This window comes from Dermacentor andersoni, chromosome 4 (assembly GCF_023375885.2).
Source record: "Dermacentor andersoni chromosome 4, qqDerAnde1_hic_scaffold, whole genome shotgun sequence".
In the NCBI taxonomy this organism is placed as follows: Eukaryota; Metazoa; Arthropoda; class Arachnida; order Ixodida; family Ixodidae; genus Dermacentor; species Dermacentor andersoni.
In genome coordinates this window covers 222,688,988-222,704,123 of record NC_092817.1, presented here as the reverse complement: position 1 = coordinate 222,704,123, position 15,136 = coordinate 222,688,988, and the positions used below count along the sequence as shown (strand labels likewise).

At 44.3% G+C, this 15,136-nt stretch overlaps 1 protein-coding gene across 2 annotated transcripts in view; it reads left to right on the top strand.

The window, feature by feature from the left end:
- The window catches only part of LOC126538390 (very long chain fatty acid elongase AAEL008004-like), a 220,895-nt gene that overhangs the window by 132,107 nt on the left and 73,652 nt on the right, over positions 1-15,136 (top strand). The window lies entirely within an intron of this gene.

Genomic DNA, 15,136 nt, shown 5'->3' with positions numbered 1-15,136 from the left:
TACATGGGAATAATAACAATAATAACGTAAGTTGATTATCTATCACAAGAAATTGCATACAGAAGGTAATGGTAATGCTAATTATTGAACGTGAAAATAGATGTGTGTGAATAAGGTGAATAGCAAATATTAACAAGAGGAATTAACCCGACATGAGAAATAAACTCGTTTTATTATCATTAAATATCAATTACTAATACAAAAAAAAGGCATACAGTAAATAAACAGAAATATTCACAGTTAATTTGAAAATTCCGAGGAATTGTTTCATTCCTGGGCGAAATATTGCTGCGCACGGAGAATGTACGAACAACGTTGTGGGATGATTTCTTTTCTAATGAATTCCACACAATTGCTTATGCCAGAGAAAGTTGTGAACTTGCCGTCTTTACGACAGGCGAGATTATTGCGCAGGAAAAGCTGGTTACCGTGGTTGTTATTAACGTTTTAAGGATAAATACATTCAATGTAGATGTTGCGCGTGATCAGCCTATATACAACTATGGATAAATTATCAGTGGTAGAGTGTATAAGCGCGACTGAACGAGGACGTAGAAACAGATACATAGACACGGCGCTTCACTTTCAACTATAGATTTCATTTTCGCACGGATCGATAAATATATACCGTACGAGTGGCAACAAGCGTGACAGCAAACAGAACATTCTGTGTTGCATTTCGATGAACCGTACACGTGTGCAAGGCATGGTGAAAACATGTACAGCAATGGTAACAAAGATAAACCGCGCAATCGTATCTCATTTACAGATAGTGACACCGAAGGCTTGCTTACGCACTTTTCCTTTAATTTTGCAATCTCGTAGGCCTCCACAATCTCCCTCGTCATCCTGCTATGAACCCTATATGGAATGGAAGTACTTTCAAACATGGGCTTGCCGGAACAATCTCGGCAGTGAATACCCAAATGACCCGAGATTACCCTAGTGACGTTATATCGATGCTCGTTTAATCTCTCATTGATGCATCTGCCGGTTTGACCAACATATGTTCTTCCGCATGAAAGGGGATTGGCATAGACAACGTTATCAGTGCAGGTCACAAATTGTTTGCGATATTGAGTAGAACATGCGTGCCTTTTGTTATTCTCGGTATTAACCTGTTTGCATAGCTTCTGTAGACGCTCAGGGGCCGAGAACACCGCGTCAACCCCCGATTTCGCCGCCATTCTTCTGAGATTAGGTGAAACCCAATGAATGTATAGTACCACAGCAACTTTCTTTGCTCTGGCATTGTCACTGTTCCCATTCGACGCGCTTTTGCACTTGCTGCTTAAGCCCTCCACGACAGAGGTCAGCGTACGCATCGGGTAACCAGAATCTGCGAGTCGCTTGACCTGATCTCTGAAACTTATCAGAGTGCAGCGAGCACTCAACAGACGAGAGGGCCGTTAACCTCGTTGAGAGATGTAAATGAAACATGGCCGTTAACCTGCCACCATTTGGGACCGGTTACTCAAGTAGTTCCTAATAAATTTTAGAGCAGGACTAGATATGCCGAATGATTCGAGCTTAACAACTAGTATGTAGTATGATTGTAGTGTCGAAGGCGTCTGTCAGATCGATAAGTGCATATTCCATAGTTACACCTGTGCCAATAGCTTCCTTACTTCTTCAGTTTTTTTCATCACTTTGCCGGAAAACGGAAGGATACAAATTGGCCTGTCATTGCCTACTCAAGTCTGGTCACCTTTGTTGAAAACAGGTACTATTCTACTGGCTTTAAGACAATTCGGAAACACCCTCGCAGACAACAATTTCTTAATGATGAGTGCCAAAACTGACGATACTTCATCCAAAATTAGTTTTACTTTAAAAGGATCACTATAGTCTAAGACGGGGCTTGCACACTTCAAAAATGTCGTTACCTGACTAACTTCACCTGCAGTCGTCGAATGCGCAGAAAACGAATGATGACTAGACCGAGGACATGCCGGCTGCTGCTTGTCCCTAGATGCGTAATAATGGTCACTGAATGCATTAGCATTAGTAATGTATATATTTCGTTGCTTTGTTCTATTTACATTGTGGCCTCTCGGCAATACTTTTTGTTCAGAAGCTCTTCAATATTTTCCAGCAGCGCGTCGGGTTGTTTGCGTTCTTTACAATAAAGTCCTGGTAATAAATGCGCTTAGCACGCTTTAATAAAGAAGATAACGTTGCAGAATATTTCTGAAAGCGCGGCTTTTATGTAGGTTTAAAGGCTGACACTTTCTTGCTATATTATAATCTTTACTCTAATTATAAATGGAATTTAACAGTGAGTTACTAATCCATGGATTCCTGGATAAAAGAGACCTCTTGGTCAAAGCAGTGTGCGTGTGCAGTTTTCGATAATCGTATAATCACAGCTCCGCCTAATTTAGACCCGTAACCACTGATATCATATCTCCACGTGAACAGAAATGCAGCGATAAAAGTAGGAAAGGAACCGTACTGCGCCAGAAGGCATGCCAGCAACACGACGAACACAGCGCTGAATCAAATTGTTTTCTTCGTACTACAGGTTGCAAGCGGTTAGATCAGGAGCCATCTTGCACCGTCGAATTACAATGTGGCGGCTGCACGTATGCAACCAAAAGGCTCAAACAGGCGCGATACGCGAGACCGTGGGCAACGCGTTATCAGCGAAGTCCCTCCTATCTGTAGCATCACAGCTGCGCCTAATTGAGACCCGTAACCACTAATGTCATATCTCCACGTGAACCGGAATGCAGCTATAAAAGAAGGGAAGGAACCGTACTGTGCCAGAAGACATGCCAGCAGCACGACAAGCACAGGGCTGAATCAAAGCGTTTTCTTCGTAGTACAGGTTTGTTAATACCAGCACATTGCTTGTTACCGTAGTGATGATCGTTTTTTAGTGCTGGGGCTCTTCCCACTGTGCATGAATTTTTTTCTGAAAAGTAGCAATTGTTTGTTAAAGGATTTGTTGGTTTCTGGTGACGAGTAACCTAACGCTGGCCCTAGCGATGGGGAACTTCTATTCAGGTGTTTTCTGTGTAGTCGAAAATTGGTACTATCATGAGGATATAGAAAAATGTTTAATGTAACATACAAGATAGATTGGTGGGCATGAAGTGACAGATATCTTAATGGTTTGCCGAAGCAGTTTAAAGAAATTGAAGCACCTGTGTCTAGAATTGATAATGAGTTGGCCTCGCTAGTGGATTGTGTGCCAACGAAAATGAAAGAAATGTAGGCGATGGTATCTCCGCTAAACAATCAGTTAGCTTCACTGTTTAATAAAGTTGAGGATTTAGAAAACAAAAGACGTAGAAATGATTTGATTGTTTATGGATTAGAAAAATCTAAGAATTAGATCACTGCGCAGCAAGGAAAGCGCGTGAAAGAGAAGGTAGTGGAGCTAAAGTTGCGCAAAGCTGTAACTGTTATTGAACGGTCACCTGTATCAGGTGGTCAAGCGAAAACAAGACGAGACCTGTAATTTTAACATTTCTGACTACCGTGAGAAAGATTCAGCGCTGAAAATCCACATAAGTGTAAAGACACTCGCCTGCGAGAATGCGAACATTTTTTAGGACGTTTGCCGGAAGTGCGCAAAAGCTCTGCGAAAACTCAGTTGATGAGAGACAACAAATCTCTAAGGTAAAACTTGTATTTCATAAGCTAAGCATTGACGGAGTGTTTTTTAGGGTAGAATGACATCTAGAGGTGTCTGTATGAGTTTAATAGAAAGCGTGCCCCTGACGCCGCACATATGACTGGCCGTCACTGGAGATACTCAACGTACATTGTAGAAGTATAGTGAATAAGTCGACCGACTTCGAGGCGCTGTTATTTTCTTATAATCCAGATATTTCTATCTGCACAGAAACCTGGTGGAACTGCACAATTTATGACACTGGATTTGTGCCGAAAGAATACAGTGCGTACAGGCAGATCGCGAAGGCGAATATGGTGGAGCGTGCTTAAATGTGAAGGATTCTATCCGCGCAATCAGCATGCCGGAAGCACCTAATATTGAATGTGTGTTTTGTAAGGCCCATCGTTACAAGATTATATCGGAGCCATGTATAGACCCTCTGGTTCTTCTCTTAGCGTACGAGAAGGCCTTACCTGCGCATATATGTCAGGACTGGTGATCTTGTTGACCTGGCCGGTGATTTCAACCTGCCAAATGTGGACTGGACCACTATTTGGCTTTGAGATCGTAACAATAAATCTGGAGGAGCCATGTGGGATGCCGTATTTACATTTTACTTGCTACAAGTTGTAGACAACTTTATAAGAGGCGATAAACCTTTAAGTCGGTTCTTGATTTATTTTTTCTTTGTGGAAATAATACTGTTAATTACAATTGCAAAATTATTCCTGGCATATCCGAAAACCACACACTGTCACTTACCCTATCTAACGTTTCTCTAACTTAGATACGCAAGGTGTATACCTTCCGTGCCTTTTCTCGAATCGATGATGTCTCTATTATAGATGTAGTGTCGCATAAATTTTTAGATTTTTTGAACGGTGATGATGCTGTACACATACTTTAGCAATGTTTAAAAGCGTCATAAGTGAATGTATAGATCGTTCCGTCCCATGCAGAATTGAAAAGAAGCAATAAAATAATACTTGATTTCTCGGGAGACGCTACAGTTAAAACGAAGATGAAAAAGATTAAAGGAGAAAACAGTAAATTTCAGTCTAAATATCACAGAACGAAATTATCTCTGCTATTTTTTTCTCACATAAAGAATGATATTGACGAAGAGAAACAGTGCTATTATGGAAAATCACTGCCCAACCTTATTTCGGCGTCACATGAGAAATTTTGTAGGTCAAGCTTTCCCAAATGTAAAGGATGTGAAGTGTTTGATATAGCCGGTGCACTAGTAGATGAGGAAAATAACATTGATAATGCATTATTGAGCATTTTAAATTGGTATTTACGTACGATGATAGTGTTCTTCGTAGTTTTGATATCTGTGCTACCAATAGTTGTAGTCATAAGTAATCAGGGTATTCTGAATATGCTGCTCAATCTTGGCATTAACAAATTCTGTGGAACAGACAACACATCGAATTCGTTTTCGAAAAAAGTATGCCGAATGAGTCACTAAGTACCTCAATGTTTTATTTTCAAAGTAATTGCTCGAAGGACAAGTACTGAGTGATAGGAGATTTGCCAGGTTAAAACCCCTTCTTAATAGGGGACAGAAGAAACGAATTGCTCATTACAGACCAATCTCAATAACGTCTACAGTTTGCAAACTACTCGAACATGTCATTCATAGCCACATATTGGACTTTCTTGAAAAACATAGTACGAACTGAATACCACCATTTATTCAGGAGAAGGTTTTCAACTTGCACGCAGCTTTTGGAAACTGTGCATGATTTAGCAAATATTTAGCATGATTTAGCAAATACAGGATGCCAAAGTGATGCAACTCTTATGGACTTTGAATAGAGGTTCGACAAGGTTTCGCATAAGAAATTAATTTTCAAGCTTGAAGAAATACTACAGAACAGACAACTTGTAACTTGGCTGAACGCTTATCTCTGCAATAGGCAGCAATATGTCGTTTTCAAATATCACCCGTCAAGCTAATCAGTTGAGCCTGGTGTCCCACAAGGCTCAGTGCTTGGGCCATTACTGTTTTTTAGTATTTATTAAGGAAATTCTACGCGATAGTGGTCTCCGGATATTTGCTGCAGCATACACATGCTTCATCTTGTTGCAAATATTTTGCGTTGGTATGCTTTTTTTCTAGGCAACCAGCTCGAGCCTCAAAATGCAAGGCAATGCCCTTTGTACTGCGTTTTCTCTTACAATTTCTTTCTTCCCGTTGTTATGAATATCCATGGTCTTTTTTGTTTTCATTCTTAGCATCCAATTCGCTCTCTCGTTTTCTCTCTTAACTCATGGCTTTCAACTTTCAGTCACACTCTACTTGGTCGCCAACTTTCTTGGCCTCCTTTCCACGCTTTTCAGCTACGTGCGGACTTTAGCCGCCCATTTATTTTAAGCCATGTTCCAGAGCATTTCTTCAACACCGATTTTGCATGGCACTTCAAAAGTGGCTGAACCAATATCTTCGTGGTTTCACCGTGGGCTCCCAACCGGCCTGCCAGTCTTTCGTCGACTGCAGCCAGACATCAGATTCTACGCACACAATGGCAAACGTTAGCGCTGGCATCATTACTATATTCCACGCACCACCTCATATTTTTTATGCTTGTATTAAAGTGCTTTATGTTTCATTATTTATGCAATGTGTTTAACCTTTATTTTTATAGTATCTTTTAGGTGCTTCAGTAAGTTATTCATTAGTTTTCGTATGAGCCGACGTATACATATTGCTTCAATATGGGTATAACTTGCTGTTGAATTGACACTGCGTAATTACTCTTTTCATGAAAGGTCGTAACACCTGATTTCTCTGTGGTAAACTTCAGGCCTAGATTTGTCACTGCTTTGCCGCAGATAATGGCAAGTGCCTGTAAAGTTCTTGCATTGTCCTTTAGTAGCACTATGTTGTTCGCATAGCAGCACTATGTCGAGCGGAAACATTCTGTTACACAATTTTTCCGTTACGCATGTAGGATCAGGTAAACCCTAATTCGCTGTTTTCCACAGGTCTTCCGGTCCTTAACGAAAGGCGTGAACAACAACAAAGAGATGAAATCTGCTTCAGTCCTGAGTGAATTTGCACCATTTCTTTTTCGGCCTTCCCATACAAGTTTTAGTAGCAGCCCAACCGAATCATCATTTAGGCCTTCGTGCTTGAAAATATCCCAAAACAATTCCCTGTCTAGGTTGTCACAGGCTCCTTTATAATAAAAAAATGCTAGCCATAAACGTCTGTTCCGAGCTACTAAATTATCTATGCACTGAGTGCACGTATACTATATCGTAAGTGTCTGCCCCCTTGTTCTGTATTTCCCCGAGTACCAATTCTGTAGTTTCACAGTACATCATATTTCTGCAACCACTACGACAGTTTTAATTTTATTGCTTGCATTGCCATTTTGTACCTCACCGATGTTACTGTATGTTAAGGACTCCCCTGTTAAGAACCTGTTAAGAACAACGCATTCAATGTTTGAACCAGGAAGAGCCTTTATGGGGCATGAAAATAAAAGGAATATATATGAACCTGCAAGGAATACTTACGACGAACCAAATAGCAAAACATACTGTTGGGTGCAAAATCAGTGATTACGATGAGCCACAATAAGCAGAAGTGTATTTTTACCGAACAGAAGGCTCTAGTAGTTGACGGTCATTCGCCTCAACGGATCAATCTCCCCAGCGGCCACGCCTGATCTGCGCCACGCGCCCCCTCCGTTTCCTAGGCAACGGCCCGCGCCTAGCCAGCCACCGTTCTGCTCATGGTCCTCGACGTCGACGCTGCTACAGGAGGCCCCTCTCAAGTGATGGAGCCGTGCAGGTAGCCGGAACGATACTTTAGGGAGTTTGGGTTGGGATGTTAGGAGTTTATGTGTGTTTGATGACTGGCGAGGAGCACCTGGCTCTGGGCTAATTGGTTTATCCGGCGAATGAAGGAGTGTGTCTTCAACGAAGATGCGCCTGAGGCGATCGATAGTGTCCTGTCGGCCATATAGGTCCAAGGTGAAATGTTTGTCGGCAAGTTGGTCCACCTGCGACACGGGCAAACTGCTAGCGGTCGCTAGAACCATGTGGACGGAGGTGGGCAAATGCTGTGGGAACAATTCTAGAAGCAAACCTTGGTTGAAGGCGTTCGGCTTGGCTCCAAGGAGCTGTTGAAAACGAGGCGGGAGCTGCGAAGGTTTGTGATCTCCGAGCTCTTCTGTTGGAGAAGCTGCTGCAGTCGTCGCTCTTCCGACATTGTCGTGCCCTTGACGAGTTCACTCGTGAGGATGTCGCAAAGGTCTGTCGCCGGGGATGGAAGGATCAGGTCGCGAAGCTCAGTGGCAATCTCGGGCGACGGCGAGGATACGAGATGATTGAATTATTGAGTCTGCGACGTGACTCGCGCTATGGAGAACTGGCTGTTTATTTGGGCGATCAGAGTTAGGCGTCCGCTATTCAGTACTGGGATGATGCTCATATTGAGAAAGTGGGACACCAAGTATGAGTTACACATTATTGGCCCCCGAAAAAACAAAAAGAAACATGCAGGTTGGAAAGGAGATCAGGCTAAAATTTCGGGTAGTCCATGTCGCTGTGTTGGCCGCGGCCCGAGTCACTCGATTGCTTCGTAATGCAAGTTGCTAATGTTCAGCGGCGACGGCCGGTGTAAACAGGTGGGAAACTACCCAACTTGTTTGCACTGCTCGTTGTCTCCATTACCAGGCCGTCATGCGCAACGCCAAAAGTGAGCAGTTTACGAGTTCGCATTAATGGTTTCAGCCTAAATCGATATGCAAATTTTATTTTTGCCCTTGAACGCGAAGGTGCACTGCATTTCTTCTGCCAATAAAGTCCCACGTCCTGTTTACTCACTTGTGGCTTGTTTGTATGGGCGTCAGTAGAGGCTCTTTAGTCTCCTTGGAATTAAAATGCGGCAGCAGAGGCATGCCGCAAAGCCAGGAAGGCGAGCACGATGCGTACCCAGCGTACGCCACCCGCAGAAGGCGGCCATAGAATAAAGAACCAAATTAGAGAAGGGAAACTGTACATTCCGCAGTGGTTCGAAAATAAGCAGCGGCAGCGCATGGAACTTACTTAGGTGGACGCCAGAAGACGCTGCTCAATCCGGAAGCGGAAGCGCACTTCTTTTTTAGAGCAAAATCCAATATGGCCGCTTTTTGCCGGTCGCGTACGCTGGTACGCGCCGTGCTTGCCTTGCCGGTTATGCGGCATGCGTCAATCCCTTGGCTGCGGCGTAGCTGGTGCGTTCTAATTGCCAGGAGACCAAAGAGCCTCTACTGACGCCAATACAAACAAGCCACAAGTGAGTGAACAGAACGTGCGACTTTATTGGCAGAAGACAAGCAGTGTACATTCTCGTGCAATAGCAGAAATAAAACTTGCATGTCGAGATACGCTGTAATCATTGACGCGAGCTCGTAAACGGCTCACCATCGTCGTCGCACATGGCGGTCTCGTAACGAGCGACAACCAGCGGTGCAAGCAGATTGGACAGAGTGTCCCACCTGTTTGCAGCGACAGTCGCCGTTAAAGATGAGCAACTTGCATTGCGAAGCAATCGAGTGACGCAGGCATCTGCTGTCGCAGCCTACACAGCGACGTGGCCTATCCCGCATTTTAGCCGTTCACTCTTTTCCAACCTTCCCGTTTCTTTTCTTTCGGGGGCCGCTAATGTGTGGTTCACACTTGGTGTCCCACATTGTCTCAATATGGACAAGTCGCTTTCGTGGGCATCACCTTCATCAACCACTTTCGCGGGCCTTTGCACCCAACTTCACACACGTTGGACCATGTAAGCACGTATGCCGGTCTCCGTTCGGGCTTAATCGCGGCCGAGAAAGGCAAAAGGCACAATTTGCCCATGGCTGCAGCAGGAAAGTGTGAACGGGGAGCACGAATCACGGTGGGTGTAAATTGGGGGTCTATGTTGCTATGCAGACTGCAGGAGCAAATGCTTATTTCGAGAGACTGCTTTCTAGTGCAATTGAGCAGGCCGCCACATCCAAGAAGCATAACACGGCGACCGTAACCAAGTGAGATAACAGTGAAACTAAACAGCGATCAATCACCGCATAGGGTTCAGACAATAAATACATTATACATTCGCTACGAATTATACAGCAACAGTGAGCATTCACATACACGGGTCTTGGTACATTCAGCCACCTACCTACAGGCGTAGTGTTTGCCTTCATCGCACGTGGTGGTCAGGTTAACGAGCGACAACCAGCAACGGAAACAGATTGGACAGAGTATGCCACCTGTTTGCAGCGACAGTCGCTGTTAAAAATGCGCAACTTGCATTGCGAAGCAATCGAGTGACGCAGGCATCTGCTGCCGCAGCCTACACAGCGACATGGACTACCCCGCATTTTAGCCGTTCATTCCGTTCCAACCTGCATGACATGACAAGAACTTTATTTGAGTCCTGAGGGACTGAGATCTTGGGGAGCTAAAACCGAAGGCTCCCGAAGATCAAGTCGGTGGCGCCACCCACGATGGGACCGGGAGATGAAGTTCCGCCGTAACCTGCACGTTTCTTTTCTTTCGGAGACCGCTAATGTGTGGCTCACACTTGGTGACTCACACTGTCTCAATAAGGACAAGCCGCTTTCGTGGGCATCGCCTTCATCAGCTACTTTTGCGGGCCTTTCCAACCATGTGGCTATCAACTTCATACGCATCGGACTGTGTAAGCAAGTATGCTGGTCTCCGTTGATGCCTAATCGCCGCCGCGAAAGGCCAGAGGCACAATTTGCCCACGGCTGCAGCAGGAAAGGGTGAACGGGGAGCACGAATCACGGTGCATGAAAATTGGGAGTCTATGTCGCTGTGCAGGCTGCAGGAGCGAATGCTTACTTCGAGAGACTGCTTCCCAATGCAACTGACCAGGCCGCTACATTCGAGAAGCATAATACGGCTACCATAACCACGTGAGATAACAGCGAAATTAAACAGCAATCAGTCACTGCATAGGGTTACGACACTACATTATACATTGGGTACGAACCATATGGCAACAGTGAGCAGTTACGTACACGGGTCTCTTACGGTACATTCAGCCGCCTAGCTACAGGCATAATGCTTGCCTTCGTCGCACGTGGTGCTCTGGTAACGAGCGACAACCAACAGTACAAACAGATTGGACAGAGCGTCGCACCTGTTTTAACCGACAGTTGCCGTTTAAGATGAGCAACTTTCATTGCGAAGTATTCAGATGATGCAGTCATCTGCTGCCGCAACCAACACAGCGACATAGACACCCGGTATTTTAGCGTGAACTCCTTTCCAACCTGCACATTTCTTTTCCTTCGGGGACCACTAACGTGTGGCTCGCACTTGGTGCCCCACTTTGTCATAATACGGACAAATCGGTTCTTTGGGCATCACCTTCGACAGACACTTTTGCGGGCCTTTTCACCCATGTGGCTATCAACTTCATATTACTTCGAACCATGTAAGCAGATATGCTGGTCTCCGTTCTGAGCAAATCATGGCCGAGGTAGGCCACAAGCACAATTTGCCCATGGCTGCAGCAGAAAAGAACGAATGGAGAGCACCAGTTACAGTGCGTGTATGCTGGGAGTCTATGTTGCTGTGCGGACTGCAGGAGCAGATGCTTACCTCGAGAGACTGCCTACCAACGCAACTGACCAGGCCCCCAGATCCGAGAAACGTAACACGGCGACCACAACCAAGTGGGACACCTTGTCCAAAGACTCGGGCTATCGAGGAAGAAGAGCAATCATCAACGATACTAGGAATATGGAATATGAGAAAGCTTGCATTTAAGAGAGAAGCCACTCTGCTTGCAAGCATTGAAGGCTAAAAACATCAAGAAAAGTAAAATGGTGCATAGCACTTGGTGCGTAGGTTAATGCAAGACACATGCCGATACTGCATCAGTTATTTCAGAAGAGGAATTCTGCATGACAATATACACTAGAAGAACCTGCTACAGATATGGTACGCTACAAGACATTGACTGGTGTTAAGTATCAGCGAAGAATCGGTTGACCTTTATGTTTGGATGAGGATGAATGATCTCTAACGAGAATGGGCAATAAAAGGTCTTGCGTTTATAGAAAAAAATTACACTTGGCACAAATGGAAGTGACATGGCCAGGAAGCTGATTAAGGGCAAACTGATGGAACTCTTTTGGCCAGCGTCGTCGGTGCTTCGTCAGAAGTTGCAGGTGCATCTGAACATGAAGAATTTCTAGAAAGTCCTTTTTGCCCGGATGGATGGAGTTACCTGGATGATTCGGCCAAATGTCCGTGCTGGTGGAATGGTGGCTGAAGCTCTTTTCAGTCTTGACACAGTCCTCTGCAGACTTGATATCCAAATTCTTCTGTTTGCGTTTCTTTGTTCATTGTGTAAAAGCCTTGCAAATTTGGCTCCAGCCCCTTCCTGTGGGTGTAGATGGGAGCTCCTGTGATGAAGATGTGCTTGGCATAGACTCTATTGGGGCACATGAGATACAGCACAGATTAGCCAAACTATGCAGTGTTTTCTTTTATGTTCGAACCAATTATACTGAACCATAAATTTCAAAAAAAAAACATTCATATCTGCTGCAAACAAATGACGTGCATCTCAGACTAGCAAGCCAATACAGCATATGTCAAGCATTATTTATTTCTGAACAAGGTGTTGTTTACCTTGTAGTAGCAGCCAAAGTCCACACAATGGCCTTGTTGTAGCAGGCAGCAGCTTCTGTTTAGTGCATGGAGTGTGTTGCTTTATACTGGTGCCGTCCTCATTACTGCATGTCTGAAACAGAAATTTTGACTGCATCAGAAATTGAAGAACCATAATTTTGCAATCTGAAATGCAGTAAGGTGTTACATATATGTTGTAATGGTTTGCGACTACAGAGCACATGCAAATGTACACTGTCTGTTCTAGGGTGCTTAAGCAGCATGTTAAATAAATATTCTTATTGTCCGTAAAATTGATGTCGGCCTAAGTACAATGCATGTCCACAGCTGAAGTATTATTAAAATCACAAATGAGAACATTTGTGCGCTCATTTGTACACTAGAAGAGATCACACTGCTGGTTCCACAAGCAAATGCATGAAAGTAATGAATCTATTGGAACTGATGCATTATATTTCTGCACGAACGTGATGCACCACTTCACTACTGCAAGAATAAATGCCCGGAGGTAAACCAAACTGAACAGCAAGAACATTTGGAACCAACAAGTACGAAATATGGGTGAATAATTATAATGCTTGCCAACTGTTTAATACATTAAATTATGCACTTTCACTTCATTTTAGAAAAGCATTATTGGGTTTTGTAGACGAAAGAAGTTGCGGGCGGACTCGAAAAACAGTTTTATATGTACATATGCGACGCGCGTTCCGATATCGCTTTCTCTTACTTGATTGTGTCTGTATAACGACAGCCTCGCAAGTAAAGGCTTATTTAGGAAACAGCAACGGAGGATCCTGACTGCCCATATGTAATGCAGGATCTAGTTCGTTACCATGTCACTGCCTGTGAGTTAATGAGTCGAATATTATATAACGATTCAAGCCGCGGTGTTAAACGACACACCGTTATTGCCGTTGTCAGCCGCAGCAGAATCCAGCTCCAGTTTCGATGCAGCCGTGTTCCAAATGGCTCACGACCGAAACCTAGCTTTCGGGCTTACGTGTACGCTTGCAAACACGTCACTTCACCGCAAGTTAAATAACGCGAGACATCGAAGCGCAATGTACTAGTTCTAGCAACAAAGAAGCAACCAGTCTAAGTGTACGAACGAATGAATCCGTGCCGCCGCGCACTCGAAAATACCGGTAAAAATTTTAAATCCAGGCCAGAGGTCACGTGAAAGATCGATGATGCTGAACGCTATTAGCATTTATAGTGACAAAAAAACAATAAACTTACTAATAAATCGTGCAATATCTAATTAGCAAAGATAATTTTGCCCTCTTTTTATGTAATAAAGATACTTCGGTAATTGTAAGAGAAAGCTTGTAAAATAAAATCGCGCTTATTACGGCGCCTCTAGCGGGAAATATTGGAACTAACGTAAGCATCCCGAAGTGATTCTACTGTGCTGGTTTTGTTAGCAGCGCCGCGCGGTCAATTTTTTCGCCCTCTGTGGCTATTTGTTGAACTTGAGAGTGTGTTACCCCTGAGGCGGCCATATTGGATATTGCACTTAAAAAACAATTCATTTCCGCTTCCTGTTTAAGTAGCGCCATCTGTCGGGACCCCCGCTATGTTCCATGCGCTGCCGCTTCTTATTTTCGTACCACTGTGAAAGGTACAGTTTCCCTTCTCTAATGTGGGTTTTTTATTCTATGGCTAGGCCTCCTCCGGTGCACATCAAAGCCAAAGCTGACAGCGCTTCGGAATGAATCACCGGCGCTCACAAGCCGTAATATTTTCTTACCGTTGTTGACGCTCTTTACAATGATTATAGTAATCGCGACATGCATTTCGAGTGGCCAGTTGTTTACCTCTGCTGCCAGAGCACGCGTATGCACAAGCAGACGACGCAGCATAGTTTTACGTCACTATTTTTTGTGACCCACGTGGCCACGCTTTCCTGCGTTTCCTCTCCTACGACGTCATAGCATCACCCAGAGTCCAGAAACCGAAACCGAAAGCGGTCGGTATAATAACGCTATTATTAAATTATTTATCGGGTATATATGAATCCCGCAGGTGCATCGTGCAGTATGCAACGCTTGAATCAAAGAACGCATGAACAAAAATGTTCATGTCTCCACCCCTTTAATGTACTCTACATGGAAGATCATGAACAGCAGGTTGTCATTATCCCTCAAGAGAAAGGTGTATAACAGCTATGTCTTACCAGTACTCACGTACGGGGCAGAAGCCTGTAGGCTTACGAAAAGGGTTCTACTTAAATTGAGGACGACGCAACGAGCCATGGAACGAAGATGATGGGTGTAACTTTAAGGGATTAGAAAATAGCAGATTGGGTGAGGGAACAAACGCGAGTTAATGACACTTAGTTGAAATGAAGCAAAAGGAATGGGCGTGGGCAGGGCATGTAATGAGAAGGGAGGATAACCGATGGTCATTAAGGGTTACGGGCTGGATTCCAAGGGAAGGGAAGCGTAGCAGTGGGCGGAAGAAAGTTAGGTGGGTGGATGAGATCAAGAAGTTTGCAGGGACAACGTGGCCACAATTAGTACATGACCGGGGTAGTTGGAGAAGTATGGGAGAGGCCTTTGCCTTGCAGTGGGCGTAACCAGGCTGATGATGATGATGATGATGATGATGATGATGATGACATGGAAGCCATATTCTTGAAGCGCAAGGCTCCATCTGAGCACTTTGGAATTGGTCAACTGTATTGGTCAGTTGTATCCCCTTGGCTTGCGTGCCCATTAAAGGCGTTTTGTCAAAAAAAAAAGAACTTATCTGGCATTGCCGCGCCCTTGATTCTTCTGACGAAATCAGGCGTCGAATTCCTGCTGGAAACCGCCTTACCGTGGCCTTACAGAGCCCCTGAACAAAACCCAT